Source organism: Podarcis liolepis (assembly GCF_965112155.1).
Source record: "Podarcis liolepis genome assembly, chromosome: 3".
NCBI classification, from domain to species: Eukaryota; Metazoa; Chordata; class Lepidosauria; order Squamata; family Lacertidae; genus Podarcis; species Podarcis liolepis.
The window spans coordinates 117,027,159-117,054,095 of NC_139557.1; the positions used below are offsets into that span (position 1 = coordinate 117,027,159).

A 26,937-nucleotide genomic window follows, 5' to 3' on the forward strand; every position below is an offset into this window, starting at 1 on the left:
TGACCTGCTGCATGACTTCAAACGGACCCAGCCTTTTGGGTCTTAATTTCTTACAACCTCCTTTGAACGGCAACCCTTGGGTTGACAGCCACACCTGGTCCCCCACCCTGATGCTTTCACCTTCCCTTCGGTTTTTGTCTGCCTGCCTCTTATATTCCTCCTTAGCCCTGTTTAAGTTGAGTTGGAGCTGGCGATGGATCGCTTCCATTTCTTCAACGAACTGTTCTGCAGCTGGAACGCTCCAGTTCTCCCCCTCCCCCCCTGGGAAGGCTCTGGGATGGCACCCGTGATTAGCCAAAAAGGGGCTCATCCCCGTGGACACGTTCTCTGCATTGTTGTAGGCAAATTCTGCCAACGCCAGCTTCTCCACCCAATCATTCTCTCTGTCATTAACATAACACCTCAAATATTGTTGGAGAACCCCATTTGCTCTTTCCGCCTGCCCGTTGGTTTCTGGATGACGGGCCGTTGAAAAATTAACCTCTACATGCAGTAAGCTCATGAGCTTCCTCCAGAACCTGGAAGTAAATTGTTTCCCTCGGTCTGAAACCACCCTCAAGGGGGCGCCATGCAACCGAAACACATTCTCTACAAACAATTTGGCTGTTTCTTCTGCTGTGACCGCATGTGAGCAGGCTATAAAGTGGGCCATTTTAGTTAACAGGTCTACTACAACCATGATGGCTGTTTTCCCTCTAGACCTTGGCAGATCAGTCATGAAATCTATTGCCACTGCTTCCCACGGTCTTTCAGGTGTGGGCAGTTGTTCTAATAAACCAGCCGGCGCCCGCCTCTCCCCCTTGGCTCTTTGGCATTGTTCACACCCTCTCACATACTCCCGCACATCTTCCCTGACCTTGGGCCACCAAAATTCCCTGGTAACCAGCCACATGGTCTTGTGTTGCCCAAAATGCCCTGCTGTGGGGCTATCGTGCAGCTGCTTGAGTACCTTCTCCCTCAATTCCCCTTCAGGTATATATAACGCTCCCTTATAATACAATGCCCCGTTTCTCTCCTCAAAACCACCGGATTTGTCTTCCTCCCTCCTGAGATCCCTGAGTTTGTCCTGGGCGTATGCATCCTGCACCGTACCCTCTACCAATTCCCTTTGCCCCACCAAAGTCGCCCCACACACCCAGCGGTCCTCTGGAATGATATGGGTTTCTTCGGGTGCTCCCTCCCCCTCCAAATATTCAGGTTTGCGTGAGAGAGCGTCCGCCCTAACATTCTCTGGGCCTGGCACGTAACAAATCTCAAAGTTAAATTTGGAGAACTCCTGGGCCCATCTCAACTGCCTTTGGTTGAGCACTCGCGCAGTTCTCCAATACTCTAGATTTTTATGGTCCGTGCACACTTGCACCTTATGTTGTGCACCAACTAGCAGATGCCTCCATCTCCGGAACGCCTCATGAATAGCAAGAAGTTCTCGGTCGTACACCGTGTAGTTCCTCTCGGATTTGTTCAGCTTTCGCGAAAAGAAGGCACACGGTCGCCACTCTGACTCCTCCTTCCCCGGCTGCAGAAGAAGCACCGCCCCTATGGCTCTGTCAGATGCGTCTGTTTCAACCCTTAGCTTCTTTCGTAAATCCACATGCAGAAGTTGTTCTTCAGAGGCGAAGGCCCTTTTCAGCTCCTCAAACGCTCGCTCCGCCTCCGCCGTCCATACAAACTTCTTTTTACTGCTGAGACAGTCAGTGATGGGCGCCGTCAGATGGGCGAAGTTGCGGATGAACTTACGATAAAAGTTTCCAAACCCTAGGAACCTCTGCACATCCTTCTTGGTTTTGGGTGTTTTCCATTCCAGCACTGCCTGTACCTTGCCGGGATCCATGGCCAATCCCTTGTCTGACAGGCGGTACCCCAGGAATTCCACCTCCTTGGTATGGAACCGACACTTCTCCAGTTTGACCCACAGCCTGTTGGCTTGCAGTCTGCTCAACACTTCTCTGACGTCTCTCACATGTTGCTCCTCATTCTCCGAATACACCAACACATCATCTAGGAAAGCAACGCAATTCTTGTAGAGCAAAGGGCCCAGTACGTGGTTCATAAAAGATTGAAAACACGCTGAGCCTGCTTGTAATCCAAATGGCATAACGAGGTATTCAAATGCCCCCAAAGGGGTAAACATGGTGGTTTTCCATTCATCCCCTTTCCTTATGCGTATCAGGTTGTACGCCCCCCTTAGATCCAGCTTTGTAAAAATCTTTCCCTTCCTCACCCTGGTCAAAATATCATCAATCCTGGGCATAGGGAAAGCCACCGGTTCAGTCACTGCATTTAACCTCCTAAAATCACATACAAGTCTCGGCTTGTCCGCGTTTTTTTTGTCCACAAAAAACACTGGGCTACCCCCTGCTGCTTTGGACTCTCTGATGAAGCCTCTCTTCAGGTTCTTGTCAATAAACCCTCGCAACTCCTGCATTTCTCTGTCTGACATGGCATACAACTTGCCCACGGGAAGCTGTGCTCCAGGGAGTAAATTGATCTGGCAATCAAAGGGTCTATGAGGTGGTAGTTGGTCAGCTTCCTTCTCGCTGAACACGTCGCTGAGATCTGCATACTGTGGTGGTACCTTCACCTTCTCCATTACTTCAGTCCCTGCTAGGGTGGCTTGGGCCCCTGCTGAACCCTTTTCCCCTTTGCAGTGTTCTAAGCAATGTGCTGAACCAAAGGACACCACTCTTTGATGCCAGCCAACCAGCGGATCATGTAGAGCTAGCCAGCTCATTCCCAAAATAATGGGAGCGCCTCCCAGGGTGGCCACATTAAACGCTATCAGTTCTGTGTGCCTTGCCACCCTCATTATCATTGGGACCGTCTGCAAGCTGACTCCTCCTCCCAACAACTACCTGCCATCAATCGTGGTCACCTGCAGGGGGTTGCTTAAAGGGATAGTCTGTATCTGGTGTTCAGCAGCAAACTCCTTGCTCATAAAATTGCAGGAGCTGCCTGAGTCCAATAGCGCCTTTATTTTTAGGGGGTGCCCATTTTGCAGCTCTAGCGACACTTCAATCACTAGAGCAGGTCGAGGAGCTTCTGGCACGGGCACTTTCACTGCTCTTTGGCCTGGCTGCAGTGCCCCGATTGTGGCAACCAGGCGTTGGCTTTTACCTGCTCCGTTCCCCCCTGTTCTCCCCCCTCAACAGCTCCCACCATCCCTTGCCATTCCTTCCTCTGGGGGCAGACTCTGGCAAAGTGGCCCGGCTGTTGGCAGAGATAGCATTTCCGGGGGCCCTTTCCCTCCTTCTTAGCCCCCTCGCTGGTTTTTGAAAATGCGCGCGCGCGCGCTGTTCCGATTTCCATCGGCTCTGCCGGCGGGAAAGCTGGCTCAGGAATGTCTGGAATGCGGAACTCCTTCCAACGTTCCCCTCTCCCTTCCCGCCTCTCCAAGGCTCTTGCCTCCTGCCGCGCTCCTATGGTCAGCGCAGATTTGGTCAGCTGATCCATAGACTCCGCCCTGGGGCTCCGTGACAGCTCGTCTTTCACCGCCGAAGAAAGACCTTCTTCAAATAGCATTTGAATGGGTGCCGCCGATAAATCCCAACTCAGTCTGTGAATCAGCATGGTAAACTCAGTCCAGTACTCACGGACAGATCGACTTCCCTGCTTACAAGCCATTAGCTGTCTGCGCACCGCCCCTTCCTCAATATCGCTGGAAAACATGATATCCATTGCACGAAAGAACTTCCTCGTGTCCTTTAGTATGTCATTGTGCGTTGCCATTAGGGGTCGAACCCAGTCTCTCGCCCCTTTCTCAAGATGCCCAATTACGAAAGCAACTCGCGATTCCTCATCAGGGAACTCATCGAACTGCACATTAATGGCATATTGCATCTCTGTCCTAAAGGCATGGTAATCCTTGGGGTCCCCCCCAAATTTTTGCACCAATCCTGGTACCTTTCTGGGGAATTGAGTGGCTCTCCCCTTCTTGTCTGCATCCTGAGCCCTTCTCTCCTCCAGCCTCGCCGTCTGCAGCGCCAGTTGGACCTCCAACGCTCGGTATCTATCTTCCAAGCTTGGACCAGCTCCAGCCCCCGCTCCTCCGGTTCCGGTTGGTTCGCTCATGATGCTTTCTCTTGCACAGGCAGCGTACAGAGACTGTCGGACTGCTGTTAGGGATTGATTAGCTGCTTGTGCGTAAAAACGTGCTCCCTCAGAGTTTGTGCGACCCCACAAACCTCCGTGTGTGACGGAGCTCCTCAGACATGTCTGCTCTAGTCACTAGTAGAGTCCGACAGTGGCTGTCTGCGGAAGCGTTTCCAGCAAAGGAGCTCCTTAACGGAAACGCGTCTCCTGGACTCACGGCGTGACAGTTTCCGGCGAGGTGTGGGTCTCCCTATGGGAGACTCAGATACCTCCCCACTGTTCTCGCTGGAAGCGTCCCTGAGACCTCCCTCCTGCTCGCATTCCCTCAGAGACCCACTCCTCCCCCTGCTGGTCCCTGCTTCAGCTGTTGAGTCTCTTTCTTCCTCCCTGAGTCCCTCCACCACCTGATGCTCCGATGGCAGTTCCCTGACACCATGTAAGAAAAATATATATAAATGAATATACAAATGCAATAAAATCAATGTCCTTCAAATCAAGATAATTCCTATTTTTTTATACGTCCACTGAGGTCCAAGTGTACTGTGCCCTAAACTATTGTTTATCCAGATGGATGCTATATTTTGGTCACTTATATGGCCAAATATTCTGATTTATATTCTGTATCCAGGGCAGCTGTTTGCGTGCTGAGGTCCCACAAACATCCCTAACCCAATAACTCACACATCACACATCATTTTTGTTTAAGGTTTTTGGCATAATTTTGGCCACAACTTTATTATCATACAAATTGTGAGTGGTTGCGTAGGCATTGGTTATGACTATCTATCCCCCCCCCCCGCCTTGGGGGATAGCACTGACTCCCGTATTCCAGCGCGAGTCAGTGTGGAGGAGCAACCTCAGGGCAACTGGGGCTGCGACACAGACCCTACAGTTCCTCCCTGCTTGCTCCTTGGGGTCTTACGCGGCCCGCACCCGGCTCCACGGGTTTGGACAAGGGGGATGGTAAGCCCCAGAATTCCTTTAACGGAATTCCCATTCAGCAGCAGCATTGGAGGGGTAGGCACAGCCAATCCATACCCCTCCACCAACCAATTTAACCAATGCCTAACCGCCACCCGAGCCCTTAAGCTCGCCGCCAACCACTCACAAGCCAAACCACACCCTCAACCCGGACACCACTGTCCCCAACCACACATCATTCCCAACCAATGAAAGATGAACCCCATCATCCCTGTATAATTCAGCAGCTGTGTAGGATATACGAGGGTGAGGAATCACCAATCCGCCCATGTCCACCACCAACTTGCCCACCGCGGAATTAATCCGCTTCCTAACTCTCTCGGTGGATGCTGGGCAGGGACTCCCCCGCCAAATGCGGCGTTGAAGCAACTGAGACCAAATTAAAGTGGTATCAGGCACCATGGCCGACAGATCCCTTAAGTCCTGCAAAATGGCCATACGTAGCACATAGCAAGAAGAGGAAACCAAATCATTTTCCCCGAGCTGCACCACGATCGCCGAAGGAGGGCCAAGCTGGAGAACACGTCTTTGCATCAGCGGCAAGAATTCCCTCCAACGCATCCCCCTTCTGTAAATCCAGGACACCTGCACGTGCTGTGGAAGGCCCAGGCCAGCTCCCAATCCAGACTGACGAGCTCTGTCAGCAGCCCAATGCACGATACTGTGCCCGACTATCCAGATACGGATAGTCTTCACACCTAGGGTTAAAACAGAACATAAGTACACAGCCACATTATTTCCGCACATAAGCTTTGAATGCCTCCGACCTCCACCGACCCAGGTCTTTTATCCTCTTTACCGATAACCCCCAGTGGGCAGCCGTCGTTGCGGCACCAATCCTGAAAGAGTGGGGGGCAAACTCAGATGCCTGAAGGCCGCATGCCGCCACGGCTTTGCGCAATACCTTAGTGAATTGACGGCGCACCAGTGGGTGCCCATTTTCGTGAACAAACAGAGGCCCTCCACCCTCAGGCCGCCGGGCAAGGTATTTCTTGAGATCCTTTACCGGACAAGGGCCACTTTCCCCCGTCGCCGGGAGACGAATAATGGCTCCCCTCCCTAGCTGATCCGTCTTGGAATTTCTGATATTAACTTGCAGAGCAGACGGAGACACACTCACATCCTGTAGCAACAGGCCCCTGGAACTTCCATCCTGCTTGGGCTCCAGGACCACCTCCCCGACCCTCAGGGCCCCGAAGAAGGCTAATGAAAAGGCTGCTGAAAATAAGCGAGCCTCATATGCCGACCAACAGATGCTACGTAATTTCTTATGCATCTGTGCCAGCAACTCAAATGTGATAGGCCGTCTAGGCACAGGTCTAGAAGGAGTGAGACGCCCCCATCCCTCCAGGGCTCTGCGTACCACAAATTTCCCGCATGGATCTTTGTTGAAGTATGCCCTGCTAAAAAAGGAAATTGCTGCCGAATGAAGGCGCAGCGTCCTGGCCGCCCGGCGCATCTGGAATAGATACGCCAAATATTTGAGCACCTGAGATGTGGAATGAGGGGCAGTAACTTCCCCTACAACCGCCTGCCCATTAAATAATAAAAAATCTGCCCAGGCCTTTTTATAGGACCGCAACGTAGATGGGGCCACAGATGCAGCTACTCCCTGTAAAACTAATTGCTGCCAAGGTTCCAGAGATGATCCGGGAAAATTTCCGGACGGTCTCGAGCCAGTGGCGCCAGGGACCTGAATCGCTCCATCTGAAAACGGGACAGAGCGTCAGCAATCTCGTTAGATATGCCCGGTACGAAACGAGCAGAAAAAACAATGTTACAACGCAAACAATGTAATACAAAAACACGCAGCAAGGCAGATACCCTGGGAGATCGTGAAGACTGCTTGGCTAGTATATTCACCACCGCCTGGTTATCAGACCAAAAACAAACCCGATGGTCCTTGAAATGCTCCACCCACAGATGCACGGCCACTACAATGGGGAAAAACTCGAGAAAAGTTAAATCCCGAATTATAGCATCCCCACACCAAGCCGAAGGCCAGCGCTCAGCACACCACCTGCCATCCCAAAACAGACCAAACCCAAGGGATCCCGCTGCATCTGAATGCACCTGGAAGTCATTGTGGAGGTTCAAAGTGTCCTGCCACAAGGACACACCATTGAAATCCTCCAGGAATTCCAACCAGATGTTAAGATCCGCCCGCACCTGACTAGACAGGCGCACCCTATGCTGCGGAGCCTGCAAACCCGCTGTGAGCCTGGCCAGGCGGGAGCAGAAAGGTCGCCCAGGAGCGACAACCCTGCAAGCAAAATTCAGATGACCTAGCAAGGACTGCAGCTGCCGTAAAGTAACCTTTTTTAATGGAAGCAATTCCTCAATGACCTTCCTTAATGTACTAATCTTATCCGCTGGTAAGCTAGAGGTTTGGGCCACGGTATCCAGCCAGATACCCAAATAAGTCATTTTCGTAGAGGGACCTTCGGTCTTTTCCACCGCCAACGGAACACCTAACTCTTCCGTTAAAGAGGCAAAAGACTGCAACAACACCACGCAGTCCCCTGTATTAGACGCTGAGGCGACCAAAAAATCATCCAAATAATGAGTGACCCCGCCCAAACCAGTTCTGTAACGCAGGGCCCACTCCAAAAATGAACTAAAACACTCAAAAGCTGCACAGGCAACAGAACACCCCATGGGCATGGCCTTATCGAAGTAAAAACTACCTTCGAACTGAAAACCGAGTAACCAGAAATCACTAGGGTGAATTGGAAGCAGCCGGAATGCCGACTCAATGTCGCATTTGGCCAGAAGGGCACCAGGCCCAAACTTCCGGATCATCTTGATCGCGTGATCAAGGGAAGCGTATTTCACCGAACAAAGCCCCGGGGGAATTACGTCATTTACTGACGTGCCTCTAGGGTGAGAAAGATTATGAATGAGGCGGAATTCCCCTGGGGCCTTCTTAGGGACTATCCCCAAGGGTGAAATATGCAGATTAGAAAAAGGTGGGACAGAAAAGGGGCCGGCCATACGATGTAAAGCCAGTTCCTTCTGTATTTTCCTGCGCGCCACTTCTGGCATGTCTTTTACTGATTTCTGGTTAACAAGGCTCCCAGCTATAGGGGCTGACGCCACAGGAATCCTGAAGCCTGAGGAGAAGCCCTCACGCAAATAGGACGCTGCTTCCTTATCAGGGTATCGTTCCAATAAAGCCAATAACGGCTGTAGCCGTACCGGGGTATAGGCCAGGGAAGACAGGATACTATTTTCCTGTTCCAACAGCTGGCACCTGGGGAGCAGCTTTAGGGGGCTGCTGAGAGCCCCCTCCTTTACGAAAGGGACGCCGTCCCGCTACACATGCAGAAGCCGGGTGATTCCCCGCGCACTTCTCACACGTGTGGGAATACTTGCATGGCTGGCGTTGGCAAACACCCCTGTTAAAGTCCCAACAAAACAACCTGCGCCCCGTCTTTTGAGGGAGCGCCTTGAATCTCTGTGGATCAGGGGTCTTTTTATCAATCCTGGGGGCCACATAAGTAGACCAAACGTCCAGGTCCTTCCTGTCCCAGCGAGCCGTAGGAATCTTGGCTGCCCTGCGCCTAAAATTCTGGTCATAGGCCAATGCAGCGGCCTCTCCCGCCATCGTAAAGGCAGAATGCACTATGGACAGGTACACCCATAGATGCAAAGATCTCCTGGGATAAGCTGCGGAAACCACTCCAGCAAAAACCTGAAAACTATCCATCCAGCGTTCGAAGGTCCTATCTGCCTTAGCTACGTACGTACGCTTTTTTGAGGTAGAAGAGCCTCTATCCAAAGGCTCCTGACCCTCAAGTGGAGGAGCCAGGCTGAAAATGTCCACATACCGCCCATTCAATATCCGGGACCGCAGTTTAGTGGACAAGTGGGCCCCCGGGATAAGATCCCTGGCCGAATTGGTGGAGACTCTTACGTCAGGAAGCAGAACCCCTTCATGGCACTCTTGCACTGCCCCATACCGTGCCCTATGGGAATTCGCCCTGCGCTCCCAGACCCACTTAGGAAGGCCTGAGCTCTCGCCGAAACCCCAATAAAGCTTAAGGGAAGCTTCCTCATCACTAGAGGAACTCAAGGACGAAGTACCTGAAGAAGAAGAGGATGACGTATCTCTCCGTCTCCGCTTTGCGCGCCTCTTGGAGGCCTTCTTCCGGCGACGGTGCCCACCAGAAGAAGCCCTTGGAGGTGGGGGAAGGCTATCCTCCACGGAAGACTCGGACCCATCACCCTCCTGCGCCATACCTGGAACTGACTGAAAAGAGACAACCTGTGAATGACCCGGACTCACTCTCCCGGCCGCAGAAGACTGCACTGTTGCGGTACCCTTACGATGGCCCCGGGTCGACCCCCTCCTCCTGGCCACAACTCTAGAGCGGCCACGACCCCTAGGTGCGGCCACCTGCGACACAGGTAGAACCGGGGGCTGAGGCAGCTGCACCACTGGAAGGCAACCCCCTGCCGACAATGATTCGCTCTCCTCTTCACTAGATGAAGCCCCCGGGGAGGAGGCACCCCCAGGAGGAGCCAGCATCGCTGATGAAGTCGAAGGGGTTGAGCAGCGGTGCATGATGCCATCCATCTCCGCTTCAACCCGCGCCAGTGCTGCCGAGTCGCCAGCCAAACTGGAGACCATAGATTGGATGCGCTTCAAAGACTGGCCAGGCACCGGAGAGCGAAGGGCCTGAGACGGGCCTTTTATAGGCCTTTTTGTAGCAGGGGGAGGAGCAGGCCTCTTTGTTGCCTTCTTTGGCGCCATTCCTGTAGCTGGTATAATAAAGCAAAATTAATTAACAAAGAAGAACAAACAATAAAATTAAACAATAAAGAAGTTTTGTTTTATTATATATTATTACTATTTAAGTGGAAGGTAAGAATGGCTGAAAATAAGATAAATTAAATTAATAAAATGACCAGCAGGCAAGCTGTGACCAGTCGCTACTAAACAGTGCAATACTTGACCACCAATGAAACAGGCTGCAAAACCAATGCAATTAACAACCAGCAGTGAAGGCCGCCACCAGCGTTGGCTATTGCCTCACAACCCAACAATTGCCAAGGCCTGCTGTTAAGTACAGGCAAGCCTGGTCGATACCAGGCCTGGCCACAAGAGGCCGCTGCTGCACTAGAAAGGGGGCAAAATGGCGCTCCCGCCAAAATCGCCTCAAAATGGCGGACCTGCAACGCCTCTCCTAGGACGAACCTGCAAGGTAAGAAAACTGGGGCGAGGTCAGCGCTGAGAGGAGCCCCAGGCCCAAGGCCACGCCGGCAAGGGGTCCCGTGATCGCGGGGCGCGTGGGTGCTGCGCAGAGCCGCCGATTCCCCGGCCCCGGCCCCCGCACGCTAGGCAAGGCCGCCCGAGCCTCCGAGCCCCGCCCGGGAGGCCGACGGGCACCCGCGCGCCAAGGCCCTAGTCCTACCGCTCCAAACGGGGCCTGAAATCAACGCAAGCCGGCAGAAACCGCCGCGCCGCCCAGCTGAGCCAGGGGACGCGTCTAGGGAAGCCACTCGGCACGCCGCCCCCACCCGCTGGCCCCCGACGAAATCGGGATGGTCCCAGGAGCGGGAGGGAAAAAGAGGGCCCGATCCGGGCCGAGGAGCGCCGGGCGATCCCAGATCCTGTAGGCCCCGCGGAAGGTAAACTGCGCGGCGCAGCAGGGCTCCACTCGCACCGCGGCGTGCCCAGCCCCCGGGATCGAAATCCGCCGCTTGCGCACGGGAGACCAGGCACCCAGGCCCGGGCGCCCAGCCGCGATCCGGCCGCCGGCTGCCCGGTCAGGAAACCCCCCCCCCGGCAAGATGAGGTATTAAATATAAGTTGAAAGAAAATTAGATAATGAGCAAGGGATAAGGTAACAGGAAGGAATTAATATAACAAATTTAAAAAAAGGAGAAAGAAAGAGTAGAAATAAACCAGGGGAGAAGAGTACAACCAGTCTCTCGCTGTTCACTCCGATACAGATGATCCAGTGTCCACAGCGAAAGAGAAAGGAACAAGCTGTGCACCTTGTATAAATAACCTCTGATCCCACCCTTAAATTGGCAACATCAAATTTTCCCTAGTAACAACAACCACCAATCTGAACCAAGTCCCTTGCAACAGCCTGGCTGGTAACTGAGGATGCTTGTCCGGCCCCATCCGCAACACGTGCTCTCTTTTTAGTGAGAACACGCTTTGCCAGCTCCATCTGGTACGCTGGCTGAGACCCTACCTGCCTGCACACAGGAATGAGGAATGGGGAAAATTGAGGAGGTCCTCACCCCAGTTCCCACCACCCTCACTTAAAATGGTGGAGGCAGTTGGATAATGGCCTGGGAGCAGGACCTACCATCAGGGCAGTTGATTGGTTAGATCAGGAACCAGATCATATAGGTGTGTTTTTTAAGGTAAACCCAGAAAAAACCTAGAATCCAGCACATTTTTCCACTACCAGTGAGACACATTGCCACCATCTGTCAGCAGCTAAGTGGCCATATTTTGAGGAGTAAGACAGTCTCCACAGGCAGACCCAAATATGAAATAGACCAATGGTTTAATCTGGACGTCACCAAAAGTTGTGTTACTCTGACTAATCCATACTTAACCTTCATGAAGATTATTTCTCATCCCAGATTTTAGGTTCACCAGAAGAGGGGTTGTTGGCATCCATATGTCTTGAGAGACCATGGAGTGCACCTCTGGGGGTGAAGTCAAACTTTTGGAGAATCACAGCACCTGCTGTGGTTGCAGAGACTGATAATTAATAATGGCCACTTCCTGTGTTTTTGCTGATCTCCCTAGGGCACAAGCCTGGGTGGAGTGTATGGAGGTTCTGGGCTGCCCAGACAACAAGATTCCCCTCTTGGCCTCACTATTGTGCTCCAAAAGAAAGCAGAGCAATATGTTTGGCACCAGCTTGGCTGTAGGAGTTGCTGCAAGGAGGAGTACAAGGCAGAATCTAACCATCCTAGGGACTCCACTCTGGATTTGTGTAGGACAGGCATGGCCAAACTTGGCCCTCCAGATGTTTTGGGACTACAACTCCCATAATCCCTAGCTAACAGGACCAGTGGTCAGGGATGATGGGAATTGTAGTCCCAAAACATCTGGTTTGGCCATGCATGGTGTAGGGTTTACATCTTAGAATTCATAAATGCAAGGGTCCTTTCCATGGGAATCTTCAAAAAGAATCTGTCCATCAACTTGTGATAGTGAATTCCATATTTTAACTATGCATTTAAAGTATCCCTTCCTTTTGGCTATCTTGAATCTTCCAAAATTCAGTTTCATTGGGTGATCTGGGGCTCCTGGGTTCTGCAAGAGGGAAAGCAACTTCTGTCTATCCACCTTCTCCACCCCTTGCATGGCGTGAGTCCATAAACTGTAATCATTTCCAGGTTGTAAGCTGCTTTTTTATTTTCTCTCTCTTTAAAATATAAAGTAGCAGTATAGAAATGAAATTATGATTAATAATAACAATAACAACAACAGCTGTAGACAGTTATTTCATTATAAGTTTCTGAATTATTTCTGCATCTGTTTCTCATCTTGGGAAAGGAAGCTTAGATGTGGAAGAACATCTAAGAGAGCCAGTGTGGTGTAGTGGTTAAGAGCGGCAGTCTCGTAACCTGGGGAACCGGGTTTCCGTCTCTGCTCTCCACATGCAGCTGCTGGGTGACCTTGGGCTAGTCACACTTCTTTGAAGTCTCTCAGCCCCACTCACCTCACAGAGTGTTTGTTGTGGGGGAGGAAGGGAAAGGAGATTGTTAGCCGCTTTGAGACTCCTTAGGGTAGTGATAAAGCGGGATATCAAATCCAAACTCTTCTTTTCTTCTTCTTAAACCAATTGTGCCTGTACACTTCTTTCAAAGTTTTTAAAAATGGAATGTGATTTATTAAGAGATTTTAACAAATGCCAGATGGAGAACATGTCCCAAGTAGTGCAAAGTACTTGATTTTTTCAAGGTTGTTACTTAACATGATTGTCTGTAAATACATATTCTGATCAGAATCTATCAAAACTTAAAGTTTCACAAGTGTCCATAGAATTATAGATGTTCAGTTGGTGGCTCAAATCTCAACATGTCATTTTGTAAACATGCCACACTGAAATGGATGAGGCATTAACAGGGTCACCATTGTTTTCGGCTCTGGGGTAGATTTCAAATTCTACAAAAAAAAATCACAGTAGAAAATAATAATAATAATAATAATAATAATAATAATAATAATAATAATAATAATAATTTTATTATTTATTCCCTGCCCCTCTGGCTGGGTGGCTTCTAACACATTTAAAAACATAGGTAGAGGTAAAGGGTAAAGGGATCCCTCACCATTTGGTCCAGTCGTGACCGACTCTGGGGTTGCGGTGCTCATCTCGCTTTAAAGGCCAAGGGAGCTGGTGTACAGCTTCTAGGTCATGTGGCCAGCATGACTAAGCCGCTTCTGGTGAACCAGAGCAGTGCACGGAAACGCTGTTTACCTTCCCGCCGGAAGGTATCTACTTGCACTTTGACGTGCTTTTGAACTGCTAGGTTGGCAGGAAAAGGGACCTAGCAACGGGAGCTCACCCAGTCGCGGAGATTCAAACCGCCGACCTTCTGATCGGCAAGTCCTAGGCTCTGTGGTTTAACCCACAGTGCTACCCACGTCCCTTGTTGTTGTTGTTGTTTAGTCGTTTAGTCGTGTCCGACTCTTCATGACCCCATGAAGCAGAGCACGCCAGGCACTTGTATCTTCCACTGCCTCCCGCAACTCATGCTGGTAGAGTAAGAAAAGGAGATTACAGCGACAAAAGATTAAGTAAAAGAAAAGAACAAATAAGGAACAAAATTGACAAAAAATTAATTTAGGACTTGCTGAAATAATTTTGGGAATTGGGATGTAGGAAGGGGAGGTTTGGGGGAGTCAGAGAAATGAGGCTTATGAAAAAGGAGATGAAATTATACATGTTTGTTTTGTCTTTTTGTTTGTATTGTTTATAAAAATTTTGTAAAATCAATAAAAATTTTATAAAAACAAACAAACAAACTCATGCTGGTAGCTTCGAGAACACTATCCAACCAACTCGTCCTCTGTCGTCCCCTTCTCCTTGTGCCCTCAGTCTTTCCCAACATCATGGTCTTTTCCAGGGAGTCTTCTCTTCTCATGAGGTGGCCAAAGTCTTGGAGCCTCAGCTTCACGATCTGTCCTTCCAGTGAGCACTCAAGGCTGATTTCCTTAAGAATGGATAGGTTTGATTTTCTTGCAGTCCATGCGACTCTCAAGGGTCTCCATACATCACTACTGGGGAAACCATAGCTTTTACTATATGGATCTTTGTCGGCAAGGTGATGTCTCTACTTTTTAAGATGCTGTCTAGCATCTCTAATAAACGTTAAATATTAAGAACTTCCCAATATAAGGCTGCCTTCAGGTGTCTTCTAAAAGTGGTATAATTATTTATCTACTTGACATCTGATGGGAGGAGAAATCCCTCTGCCTGTTTCCCTGTAACATTACAAAGTGCTACATTACATTACAAAGCACTCATTTCAGAGAGGGCTTAAAGGAAAGCAACCTTAAAACAAACAAACCTGAGCAGTCCCCCTCCCTGTCTGGAGATAGCTACACTTAACAGTACAACAGTTGAAGCAAGGGTTAAGTCAACTGTGTGCCTTCTGTTAAAAACAGCTTTTTCAGTCAAACTCCCACCATGAAGACCTTCTCCAGTCTCCCAGTTCTCTTCTCCCTGAAACTGTTACTGGTTGGTCTAGGTAAGCAATGTATAAAATGAAGAATTTATGGGAATATTTACAAGACTTTGGCTCTGGTTAATTAAGCAATCTATGGCCTTTCAAATTGTGTGGGTGGGTGGGTGGGTGTTGACCTTCAAAATAGGGAAGGTCATGGACTGAGCATGTGGGCAACATGCATGGGGACTTTGAGAGCATGGCTTCCATGCACGCCCCTGTCCTCATTTGTGAATTGGGCTTCATGAGGTCAGCCTAGTATGTGGCATGCCTCCTCCAGACAATTTTTCAGGAATTTGGGGTTGTTGTTTTTTGGGTATTATTATTTTGGCCGAGCTCGCGCCTATTCAATGCACAGCCCTGTCTCCCTCCATGGATTAGGTTTCATAAGAGCATGTAGCATATAATCTTCTGAGATAGTCTACCATCTTCTTTTCTTTTCCACAGTGTTCTCTTATAGGATTTCAAGGAGATGGGAGTGCTGTGCTGCTGGAGGACTTTGCCAAGAAGTTTTCTGTCATTTGCCCCAACCCTAACAGTGTGGTGTAGTGGTTAAGAGCGGTAGTCTCGTAATCTGGGGAACCGGGTTTGCGTCTCCGCGCCTCCACATGCAGCTGCTGGGTGACCTTGGGCCAGTCACACTTCTTTGAAGTCTCTCAGCCCCACTAACCTCACAGAGTGTTTGTTGTGGGGGAGGAAGGGAAATGAGAATGTTAGCCACTTTGAGACTCCTTAAAGGGATATCAAATCCAAACTCTTCTTCTTCTTCTTCTATCACATTGGGAGCTGTAATTACCATATTCTGGTCTGTTGCAAATTTTGACAGGAGATCATATAGACAGAGGCTCCACAATTCGGGGGGGGGATACTAAGATCTCTTTTAACAATGTGTCATGTGTGTTTGTGCAAGATCGGTTCTGCCTAGATGACCACATGTATCCTTCTTGGGGTTTTCTTAAGACAAAACAAGAGTTTCATGATATCGATTTTGGTGGTTTAGCTGGCTCCTGAAATAGGGGTATGGTTTAAGAAAACTAGATCTGTAAATTGATGAGAGGAGCTATCTTCAAATGGAGTAGTTACAGATGAGACCACACAGACTCTTCTCTTTGAGGCAAGAAACTTTGCTAGAAGCCTTTGAGCCAAGATGGGCAAACTGGAATGCTTGTTCTTAGAGGACAACATTGATATAGTAGGCACAATTGAAATGGATAGAATGAAGAGACACAGCAGGACACGGTTATCTTTCATTTTAAACTCTCTATAAAGGATGTATTGGACGCAGTGTTGTTCTGTACCACAAAGAAAGCATTGGGTCCAGCAAGCTAGAAATCTCCTGAGCACTGAGAGAAATTTAGTAATGGGGACATGCTATGATCTCCCGATCAAAATGCTCAGGCTTTTTTTTGAGTTGTGGAAATCAGTAAATGAAATCAAGGAACCATCCAAAAGAGGAAATGTTGTAGTAGTCAGTGCATTCAGCTACCCTCACAAAGACTGGCTACATACATGTTCAAGTCATGAAGAAGTGGTGAAATTTATAGATACTGTTCCCAGAACAGTTGGTCATGTACTGAGCTGTCATGGTGAGAACCATGGGCATTAAACAAGCAGAGACTATGGGTTGAGACCCATCCCTAGCTAAGATAGAAGATTTTTTTTTTTTTTTTTACTAGGCATTGTAGGGGATGATATAAATAGAAATGATTGTAAACTGTTTTTGTATGCAAGGACGGCAGCAAGAATATTATTGGCACAAAAGTGGAAGCAAGAAGAATTACCGACGAAAGAAGATTGGAGGATGAAACTGATGGACTATGCAGAACTAGATTAACGGGAAGAATTCGAAACCGGCGGGACCAGAAATTCACAAAAGATTGGCATAAATTTATGGACTATTTGAAAAGTAATTGTGATGACCAGATTACATCTGTAGGTTTGCAGGAAGTTTTGTAGGGGGAATAATTTGAATTATTGCATTATTGAATGAAAAGGATGACGTTAGTTATGATGCTTAAAGACGATATGAATTTAAGAATTGCAGGAGAAATTATAAAAATGGGAGATCATCAGAGGTGCTGATGGAAGTCCAAAAGATTGTATAAGAGATGAAAATTTGTGGAATGTATGACAATTTATATGTTTTAAAATGAATAAAAATTATTATAAAAAAGAGATAGAAGATAAATTGGGCTCAATCAGTAGTTGTGCCACTACAAGGAATTTTAATTGGGATCAACTGATTCTATCGATAGTTCGTAACAGATGTTAACTGTTATGCTGATCTAAAACGTCAAATTAGCAGCAATATTGTAATTATTTGACTGAGAGTCTTTTCTTTTGCAGCTGCAATGCAGATGTGGTGAGTGGATGGAAACACCCCTTTTTCAGTTGGGGAGCTGGCAATACTTGAAGTGGATAAAGTTTGCTTTCCCTTCTTTTATAAATCCATAGTACACACCACTCCAATTCCTTTTGTCATTGGCGTAAACATGGAAAATGGGGTCTGGAAATGACTACATGATATTGTTTGTACATAGCTTTGATCTGCTAAAAATATACATAATGATAGTGTGGCATTTGCCTCCTAGGTGGGTCATAAGGAAAGGGTTCAATGAGTGTGAAGTGATTGGCCAGTGGGAACCCAAGGGGAGGAGTTAGAGTTAGGGTTGGAGTTGTGTGGAAGTTAGCTGGGAGTTTGGAGTTGGAGAAGGAAGAGGGAGGATATGTCTGTGGGTTGGACAAGTTGTGTTGTGAGAGAGTGAGAGGAACTGTTAGGTGGAGTCAGATAGATAGTTGGGATAATCAGTTTGAAGTTGTTAGGAATGAATAAATCAGTAAAGAAACTAAGATTAAGAAACTGCCAAGAAAAATTAACTGAAACCATAAACTTGTTCATGCCTAAAAAATAAACTTGATTATTTGTTAATGTTAACAACTGTCTGGACTCCGTGTGTACCCGAGGGAGACAGGTTGGTGGCAGCGAAGAGGCAATCTCAGTGGTGGCACAGGGATCAATAGACCGTCAAACGTACGGGGACCATGTGTGATCGCCACAGATAGGTTTAAGAAATAGTGCAACAGTACAGATGCACATCATGGTTCCTCGTTTTTATTATTATTGCTAAAGCTAAAGCATTAAAACAAGCAATGTAAAACCATTCCAATGAACACATGGAGAATACTTGAGGAAACCATGCATTCTCATTACACACTCTGGAAATAATGTTTCTATAAATGCCAAACATATAAGATTAATTACTACAACAGATTTGCAAGGTTAACAACAACAACAACAACAACAACAACAATGCTTTAAACCTTGAAGACAGTCAGTCATGTGATATCTACAGTAAATAAAGAAAATCTGTAACAGTCCGGTAGAATCCAGGATAACATACTAATTCAAAAAGAAACGTTAACAGAAAATGGTCCGTGTTCTTACGGTGAGGAATTAATGAAATAAATTAAGGGAGATTAGCAACGCTGCCTCTACCTACTCTGCAGTATTCCTCATTTTTGATGTGAGATCACAATCCAGAGGGACTGCCCAGTAGGAAGATCCTTCAGATCATAATAAACGTTCAAAAGATAATTATAACCAAGTGTACCTAAAATGAGATAAAACACATGTAACTGCTAAATGCCTGAATACATTGCTGAAACAAAATTGTTTTAAGCAAGTTCCTTAAGTGCCTCCAAGTTGTAGGTTGTAAGGTACTTAAGAGGGAACATTGATCCTGATCTCATATAATGATTATTGAAGAAAAGTGGGTTTATGTAGTTGTTCGTCATGTTCCGTGTTTTGGGTTTGAAGTCCACAGTCAGGCAGGTTCTCCAGATCAATATAAACAGTTCGGTCAAAGAGGGATGCCATGTAACAGTGAGATTAAAAGGCTGAAGAAGAGCACAAGGAAGGAAGTTAAATCAAAAGGAACAGAGGCTTTCCATTTCTTTGGTATGTAACTGTAGGTATAAAGGTAAAGGGACCCCTGACCATTAGGTCCAGTCATGACCGACTCTGGGGTTGCGGTGCTCATCTTGCTTTATTGGCCGAGGGAGCTGGCATACAGCTTCTGGGTCATGTGGCCAGCATGACTAAGCCGCTTCTGGTGAACCAGAGCAGCATACGGAAATGCCGTTTATCTTCCCGCCAGAGCGGTACCAATTTATCTACTTGCACTTTGACATGCTTTCGAACTGCTAGGTTGGCAGGAAACTGTAGGTATAAATAAGTACAATATCTAAAGTATATATATTGTATGTCTCTTTCAACAACCATTCATTGTAAACCAAAAAGGTAGAGGGGGGATATCCAAACCAATGAGAAAGATTCACTCAAGGGTACCACATGTGGATGAAGGGTTAAACCAGCTCCTCTCTTCCACCCACAACAGATTTTTCAACAAATGTTCCACCATGAACTCTTTCTTCAGTCTCTCGGTGTTCCTCTTCCTGATACTTCTGCTGGCTGATCCAGGTAAGATATGCATGTGTCAGGGCCTGGCAGGATGAAAAAGACTGCTGGGAACCTGCCTCTCAATAGCCCCACAGGGAGGGTTCCAAAGATGACATCTTAGAGCCCAGAGCCTGGTGGTGGGACACTGAGGATGAGTCAGGAGAGGGGAAAAGCAGGAGACTTGAGCAGTCAAGGGGGGTCAGGAGATGGAGGGTCTTCCAGGACAGGATTAGAAGCTGAGAGTCACAGCATGCACACAGACTCTCTCAGTCCTGCTGACTCTCTGACTTTCCTCCTACTCTGACCCACTGCTTGAAGCAATGAGCCAGATGAGTGCAGAGAAGGAGCTCACCCCCCTCAATGCAGCCTTCACCTGCTTGGTGGGATCCAGAGTGAGAAGCTAGAGGGAAAAGGCATACCTAGAGCTTAGTTTCAGCAATGCCTTCATTGAGTTACGACGAACCAGGGACATTGCTGTATTGTTGTTTTCCACTAATAAAACACTAATTGCATCCCGTGCTTTCTCTGTGTGAGCCTGCCCTGTGGATGACATGGCTCATTGAGAGCTCCTTGACAGCATGGAATGATGGACTTATGGGGGTAGATGATTCAGAGACATGTAAAAAATAATAAATAAATAAATATAAATAAATAAATAAATAGGACTGGTACAGCAGGAAGATGACCAAATTCTTTAGTAGACATCTGAAGGCAGCCCTGTTTTGGGAAGCTTTTAATGTTTAACAGACCACTGTATTTTAATACTTTGTTGGAAGCTGCCCAGAGTGCGCTGGGGAAACCCAGCCAGATGGGTGGGGTATAAATAATAAATTATTATTATTATTATTATTATTATTATTATTATTATGGCCCAACCCTTTGGAACCCTGAACATACAAATTCACCCAAAGTCTTTCTTCATTTCTGCAAGGTACACACACACACACACACAGAGAGAGAGAGAGAGAGAGAGAGAGAGAGAGAAACCAATATCTGGAGCATTCACTTCTGTTTTCTTGGTGGAAGAAGGTGCTGCTTAACACCACTACTGATTGAGGACCATCAGGGTCCTCAAATATATGAAATTCCCTCCTCCCCAACATTCAAGTGAATGTGAGTAACAGGCCACTGTAGATTTTCATCACTTAAAACAGAGGAGGTCAGGGACTGACCAGCTGGGGCAAAACCCACCAGGACATTGGAAACATCACCTGAATGCATTTATGGGTCCCCATTCATGGGCCGGGCTTCATGTCTTCTGGCAAATGTGTAGCATGCCTACTCAGAAATCATTTGTCATATTTGTTGCTTTCTACAGGATTCTCTACCATTACGAATGAAAAGCACTGTTATCAAGCCAAAGGACAATGCAAACCACGTGAATGCGATTGGCCCTCTAGTTATTATGGAGGAATGTGTCATATGTATACAATAGTCTGTTGTCTACCCACAAAGTAGAAAAATACTAAGATAGACTTGAAGCATATGTCTTTGTGCAAGACCTATTCTGTATAGGTATTTGCTTGAATCAACTTCAGGGCTGTCAATAGCAGCAAATTGTGGGGCGGCTTTGCCAACCCCAAAATCTAGAGGAGCTCAAATCTCAGCTTGCAATGAAGGTAGATGTAGCTAATATTGCAGCATTAGGGGGAAAATACCAGAATCAAAGAAACCTGAGAAACCTCCATTGCTGTTATGAATAATCTGGAAGAATCTTCTTAACATTTGCTGGTTAACTGACATTTGACATAAACATCTCATATTGGAAGATTTGGTCATAAGGGTCAAGCATCTGACAGCAGGCATTATGCAGCCTCCAGAACTGGACTTCTTAGAATCATAGAATCATAGAGTTGGAATAGACCACAAGGGCCATCGAGTCCAACCCCCTGCCAAGCAGGAAACACCATCAGAGCACTCCTGACATATGGTTGTCAAGCCTCTGCTTAAAGACCTCCAAAGAAGGAGACTCCACCACACTTCTTGGCAGCAAATTCCACTGTTGAACAGCTCTTGCTGTCAGGAAGTTCTTCCTAATGTTTAGGTGGAATCTTCTTTCTTGTAGTTTGGATCCATTGCTCTGTGTCCGCTTCTCTGGAGCAGCAGAAAACAACCTTTCTCCCTCCTCTATATGACATTCTTTTATATATTTGAACATGGCTATCATATCACCCCTTAACCTCCTCTTCTCCAGCCTAAACATGCCCAGCTCCCTTAGCCGTTCCTCATAAGGCATCGTTTCCAGGCCTTTGACCATTTTGGTTGCCCTCCTCTGGACACGTTCCAGTTTGTCAGTGTCCTTCTTGAACTGTGGTGCCCAGAACTGGACACAGTACTCCAGGTGAGGTCTGACCAGAGCAGAATACAGTGGCACTATTACTTCCCTTGATCTAGATGCTATACTCCTATCTTTTCAGACAGCAGTTGACTGTATCTGACAGCTGGCATATAGTTGTGGTCTATGCAGCAATCAAAATATCAAATTCTCTGTATTTGTTTTCAAAGTAGTAGCAGAATTCAGTAAATGTCCCCTTAACTAAATTTGGTCAATAAAATTTGTTGATTCTGAATTCTTCAGTCATATTGTTTAAATGTTGTATTTTGTGATTGGCTGGCAATATGAAACACTGGCTTTCACATAAACTGTTGGAAGCCTCGGGGATTTGGGGCATCTTAAAAAGCAGAGACATCACCTTGCCTACAAAGGTCAGTATAGTTAAAGCCATGGTTTTCCCAGTAGTGATGTATGGAAGTGAGAGCTGGACCATAAAGAAGGCTGATCGCCGAAGAATTGATGCTTTTGAATTCTGGTGCTGGAGGAGACTCTTGAGAGTCCCATGGACTGCAAGAAGATCAAACCTATCCATTCTTAAGGAAATCAGTCCTGGGTGCTCACTGGAAGGACAGATCCTGAAGCTGAGGGTCCAATACTTTGGCCACCTCATGAGAAGAGAAGACTCCCTGGAAAAGACCGTGATGTTGGGAAAGATGGAGGGCACAAGGAGAAGGGGACGACAGAGGACAAGATGGTTGGACAGTGTTCTCGAAGCCACTAACATGAGTTTGACCAAACTGTGGGAGGCAGTGGAACACAGGAGTGCCTGGCGTGCTCTGGTCCATGGGGTCACGAAGAGTCGGACACGACTAAACGACTAACAACAACAACATGAAGAAGAGGAGAAGTGGCAAGAACAGGAAAGGAACAGTCAGCTTCTCCACCACCATGGCTGTGGTATAAATCAGCCTCACCCTAAATCAGCTTTTCTTTTAACAAAATAAGGGTTTTGGGGCTTTATTACACACATTTCTATGGTATAGCTGGCTTATGAAATAGCCAGGATTTCAGAAAAGCCAGATCTCTTTATTGATCAGAGATAATATTCAGGTTGGAATATTCAGCTGACCCCCTTTATTTGAGACAAGGAAGTCTGCAGGCCAAGACTAATCCTGGCAGGTCAAAGTAAACCTTTCAGAGAAAAGCATGCCGTCCAACATTTCTCTGATGAAAATAGGGACATCCTATTCCATGATGATGATGATACCCCACATATCTGGCTGGGTTGTCCCAGCCACTCTGCACAGCTTCCAACATATATAAAAACATAATAAAACATTAAAAAAACTTCCCTGTACAAGGCTGCCTTCAGATGTCTTCTAAAGGTTGTACAGTTGTACCTCAGGTTAAGTACTTAATTTGTTCCGGAGGTCCGTTCTTAACCTGAAACTGTTCTTAACCTGAAGCACCACTTTAGCTAATGGGGCCTCCTGCTGCTGCCACGCTGCCTGAGCACGATTTCTGTTCTTATCCTGAAGCAAAGTTCTTAATCTGAAGCACTATTTCTGGGTTAGCGGAGTGTGTAACCTGAAGCGTATGTAACCTGAAGCGTATGTAACCCGAGGTACCACTGTATAGTTACTTATCTTCTTGGTTCAGGGGTTGCATGACTCTATATCCTCCAACATTTTTTCAATGATAATAGGGACGTCCTAAGGAAAAGCGGAACATTCCAGAATCAAATCAGAAAAAAGTAAATCTGGTACTGTTCCTGGAAAACATGGACACTTGGAGTGCCTGGAAAAGTCCCTATCAAAATGGTGCCATTTCTGTTTCTGCTAAACCCCCACCCTCACCCTGACACAGAGACAATAGGATAGGTTTTGCCCAAATATTGTTGTGTGCAGATGTGGCAGAATGAAAAGCTTCAAATATTTGAATGGCAAGTTGAGAAACGCAGTGAAACCATGAACCTCAGGCCTATGCAGCCTATGATTCAGAATCATTGTGATGCCCATTAGGAACCCTGACAGAAAACATGCACTGGATGCCCTGTTAAAATAATGGGACAACCCCTCCCATTTAGCAGGAGATTCTGTTATTCAATGGTCATACTACTAGGTATTTTTAAAAGGTACTTACCTTTACTACTAGGTGAAATTCGTTTTGCAGGTGGGTGACAGGAACTGGCTCTTTCCGTGGGCAGCAATACATTTTAACTATCTGGTAATTCAAATCTTCCAAAGTATCAGTAAAACTGGAATTCTAGAACTGGATGCATAGGAGCCAATCATAGGGATTGAGGAGCCAGTTCTAGGGGCCGAGGTCCCTTTGACTCCCATAATGAAATATTTGAAGCGGCCATGCCCCCGCAATGTTGAACATTGCCATTCAAGTGTTGTACATGTGCCATGTGATGTGATTGATTATGTGGGGTGGGGTTTACCTCCCCCCCCCTCATATTTTATTCAAGTTGGTACCCCTGACTGGATGAGCCATTGCAACTGGCATGAAGTTGGGCATTTGAGTGGAAACATGCGTCTTAGATCATAGGCTTGGTGATATGTCCAGTTTACCGTTGAAACACCACTCCAAGGCTCACGGCTGCTGAGATCTGGAAATGGCAGTGGGGAAAGATTCTACATGAACTGATCTGGATTGTACCTAGCACTAATCTGCTAGGAACAAACACTGAGTTAAGCAGTTTGAGTGGGTTACATAGTTCACCTTTACCTACCTATGTCTAGATGCAAAATGACTATCACTGCTGCAGAAATAACACTTGACTTATATTTTCAGGCAACAGACTGGTTGCAAACCCTCTTCACTAAGTCTATTACAATAATCTAAGCTGGATACACTTGGTGCATGAATGAGCACAGTCAGATTCAATTTAATAATAATAATAATAATTTTATTATTTATACCCCACCCATCTGGCTGGGTTTCCCATGCTGAAAGGAATAGAACTGGCAAAAGAATCAAAGTTCCTGGAAATGTTTCCTGTCTGTTGCTTTCCCTCCTTTCCAACTAATCAACTTGGAAATGCCGAGCACAAATACCCTTGGATTTATTTCTTTACACACACACACACACACACACACACACACACACACACACACATGGAGCATAAATTTCTCTTTGCTTGGAGCATGCTACTATTTCCTCAAATGATTTAGAATGATCAGGATCCTCAGATGGACCTGACGTTTCACTCATATTCCATGGAATGTGAGTACCAGGGCACCAGAGATATCTGTCACTCAAAACATGGGAGGTCACGGACTGAGCAGGTGAGGCAACATGCAGAAAGTGACTGGGGGCCAGCATGACCCCATCTCCATCCATGGATTGGTCTTTGTGTTTTAAGGCAAATGCCTCCTCAGAATTTGTCTACCACTTTTTCTTTTCTTTTCTACAGGATTCTCCTGGGTATTTACTGCAGTGGAGTGTGATATAGCAGGAGGGCAATGCCAAGAGACCAACTGTTATGAGCCCCGGCAAAATTATGGGGGAGTGTGTGGTGGTCAAAGGATGCACTGCTGCCTCCCCAAACCTATAAAAATGCCCCCCTTTTTGCCACCATATAGAGGTCTTCAAATCTCTGCTTGCAATGAACGTGGCTGCAACTGGTAATGTGATCGTGTACAGATGGTCCAAGTGCTGGAAGAAAAGAAACTTGAAATAACTCCCCTTTTTTCTAGGGAATAAATTGGGCATATCACGTATAGGTCAGCATTTGATTTCTACAACAGTGTGATAAACCTGGAGGAATTTTTTTTGGGGGGGGGATTGTGGGCCCCAACTTTACTGGGGAATATGTGGCGATGTTACCAACACAAACTTTAAAAATGAATGCTGAAGAGCAGTATACAAACGTAAACCAACCAAACAACCAAGAAATAAAATAAAATTGAACCAATTTTGCACTTTCTGAAACAATACAAGAACCAAAACAGATCCATCTTTTGAAATATCCAACCCTCCAAATTTTACACCACACCTCTCCAATTAAACATTTGCAACAAGGCAGAAAATGTGCAGAAAATGAATATATGTATGTAAGCAGCATGCAAACATATCAATATGCATTCTATTAGGGTAGAGGTGCCAGCTTCTCCAGAGGAATGGCAGGGGGTGACACAGCATCCCACAACAACCTGACATTGTGTGCACAACATCCTGAGTAGCCAGGGGCGGAGCCAAATGCCCTCTGAAAATTGTAAGAAACTGAATCTGCCCCTTGGAGTCAGTGCCTATGCATTGGGACAATTCTGTTTGTTAGATTAAACCACTGGCAAATGTGCGCTTATGATGAGAAATTTGCACTAAGACGCTGATGAAATTTCACAAGAGTTTTTTTTTATCAAAATGTAAATTGGTGCAGAAATGTGGAGAACTGCATGCCATATTAGAAAGCTGAAAAAGCAGATATTGACATATCTATCCAATGTTGCAGTAATGGGATATGTTTAACTCTTTTAAGGAGGCCATGGGTGACACAAAAGAGATAAAGGTGGGGCAAGCCTTATTGTGATCAGAAATGGCAGAATGAAAAGCTTCTCCTGTGCAAATTGCACCTTCAAAATGTGGAGAAACTATGAATCTCAGTCTCACAAGGATGGAGTTCTTGTTGCAGATAGTTCAAGTGCAACTAAGTACTCTCAAAGCTAAAGGAGGGATGGGAGAGGACATATAGGGAAGGAATAACCAATATAAACAAGATGCACCAATATAAAATGGGGGACACCTGGCTTGCTGGCAGTACATGTGAAAATGTTGTAGAGGCCTTAGAAAACCACAAGCTTAACAAGTCCAGATCAAAGGAGATTCCGGCTAAACATCAAGAATAACTTTATGGCAGTAAGTCGACAGTGTAACAGACTCTCTCAGGAGGTTGAGGACACTGCTTCACTGAAGTTTTTAAAGCAGAGGTTGGGTGGCCATCTTGGATGCTTTAGCTGAGATTCCTGTATTGCACATCACTTGGGAAGACAGGCGAACTAGTATCAGTGTACTGGAAGAAGCAAAGATCACCAGTGTTGAAGCAATGACTCTTCAACATCAATTTTGTTGGACTGGTCATGTTGTGCGGATGACTGATGATCCTCTTCCAAAGCAAGTACTCTATTCTGAACTGAAAAATTGAAAGCGTAATGCTGGTAGTCAATAAATGAGGTTTAAAGACTGTCTCAAGCAAATCTTTAAAAAAGGTTGTATAAACAGACAACTGGGAAACACTGGCCTGCAAGTGCTCAAGTTTACCAAAGGTGTCATGGGCTTTGAAGACACTCAAACTCAGGACGCAAGGGAGAAACGTACTAAGAGGAAGGCACTCTTGGCAAATCCACACCGTGATCAACTCCCGCACGGAAACCAATGTCCAAACTGTGGAAGGTCGTGAGGATTCAGAATTGGCCTC

At 46.7% G+C, this 26,937-nt stretch overlaps 2 long non-coding RNA genes across 2 annotated transcripts in view; one reads left to right on the forward strand and one right to left on the reverse strand.

Moving 5' to 3' along the window:
* LOC310702856 overlaps nucleotides 1-26,937 on the reverse strand; it is a 960,387-nt gene that overhangs the window by 253,656 nt on the left and 679,794 nt on the right. The window lies entirely within an intron of this gene.
* LOC310702876 lies at nucleotides 18,619-21,067 on the forward strand. Its single transcript, XR_014523734.1, has 3 exons — nucleotides 18,619-18,739; nucleotides 19,179-19,261; nucleotides 20,559-21,067. It is a non-coding gene; the product is annotated as an uncharacterized lncRNA (long non-coding RNA).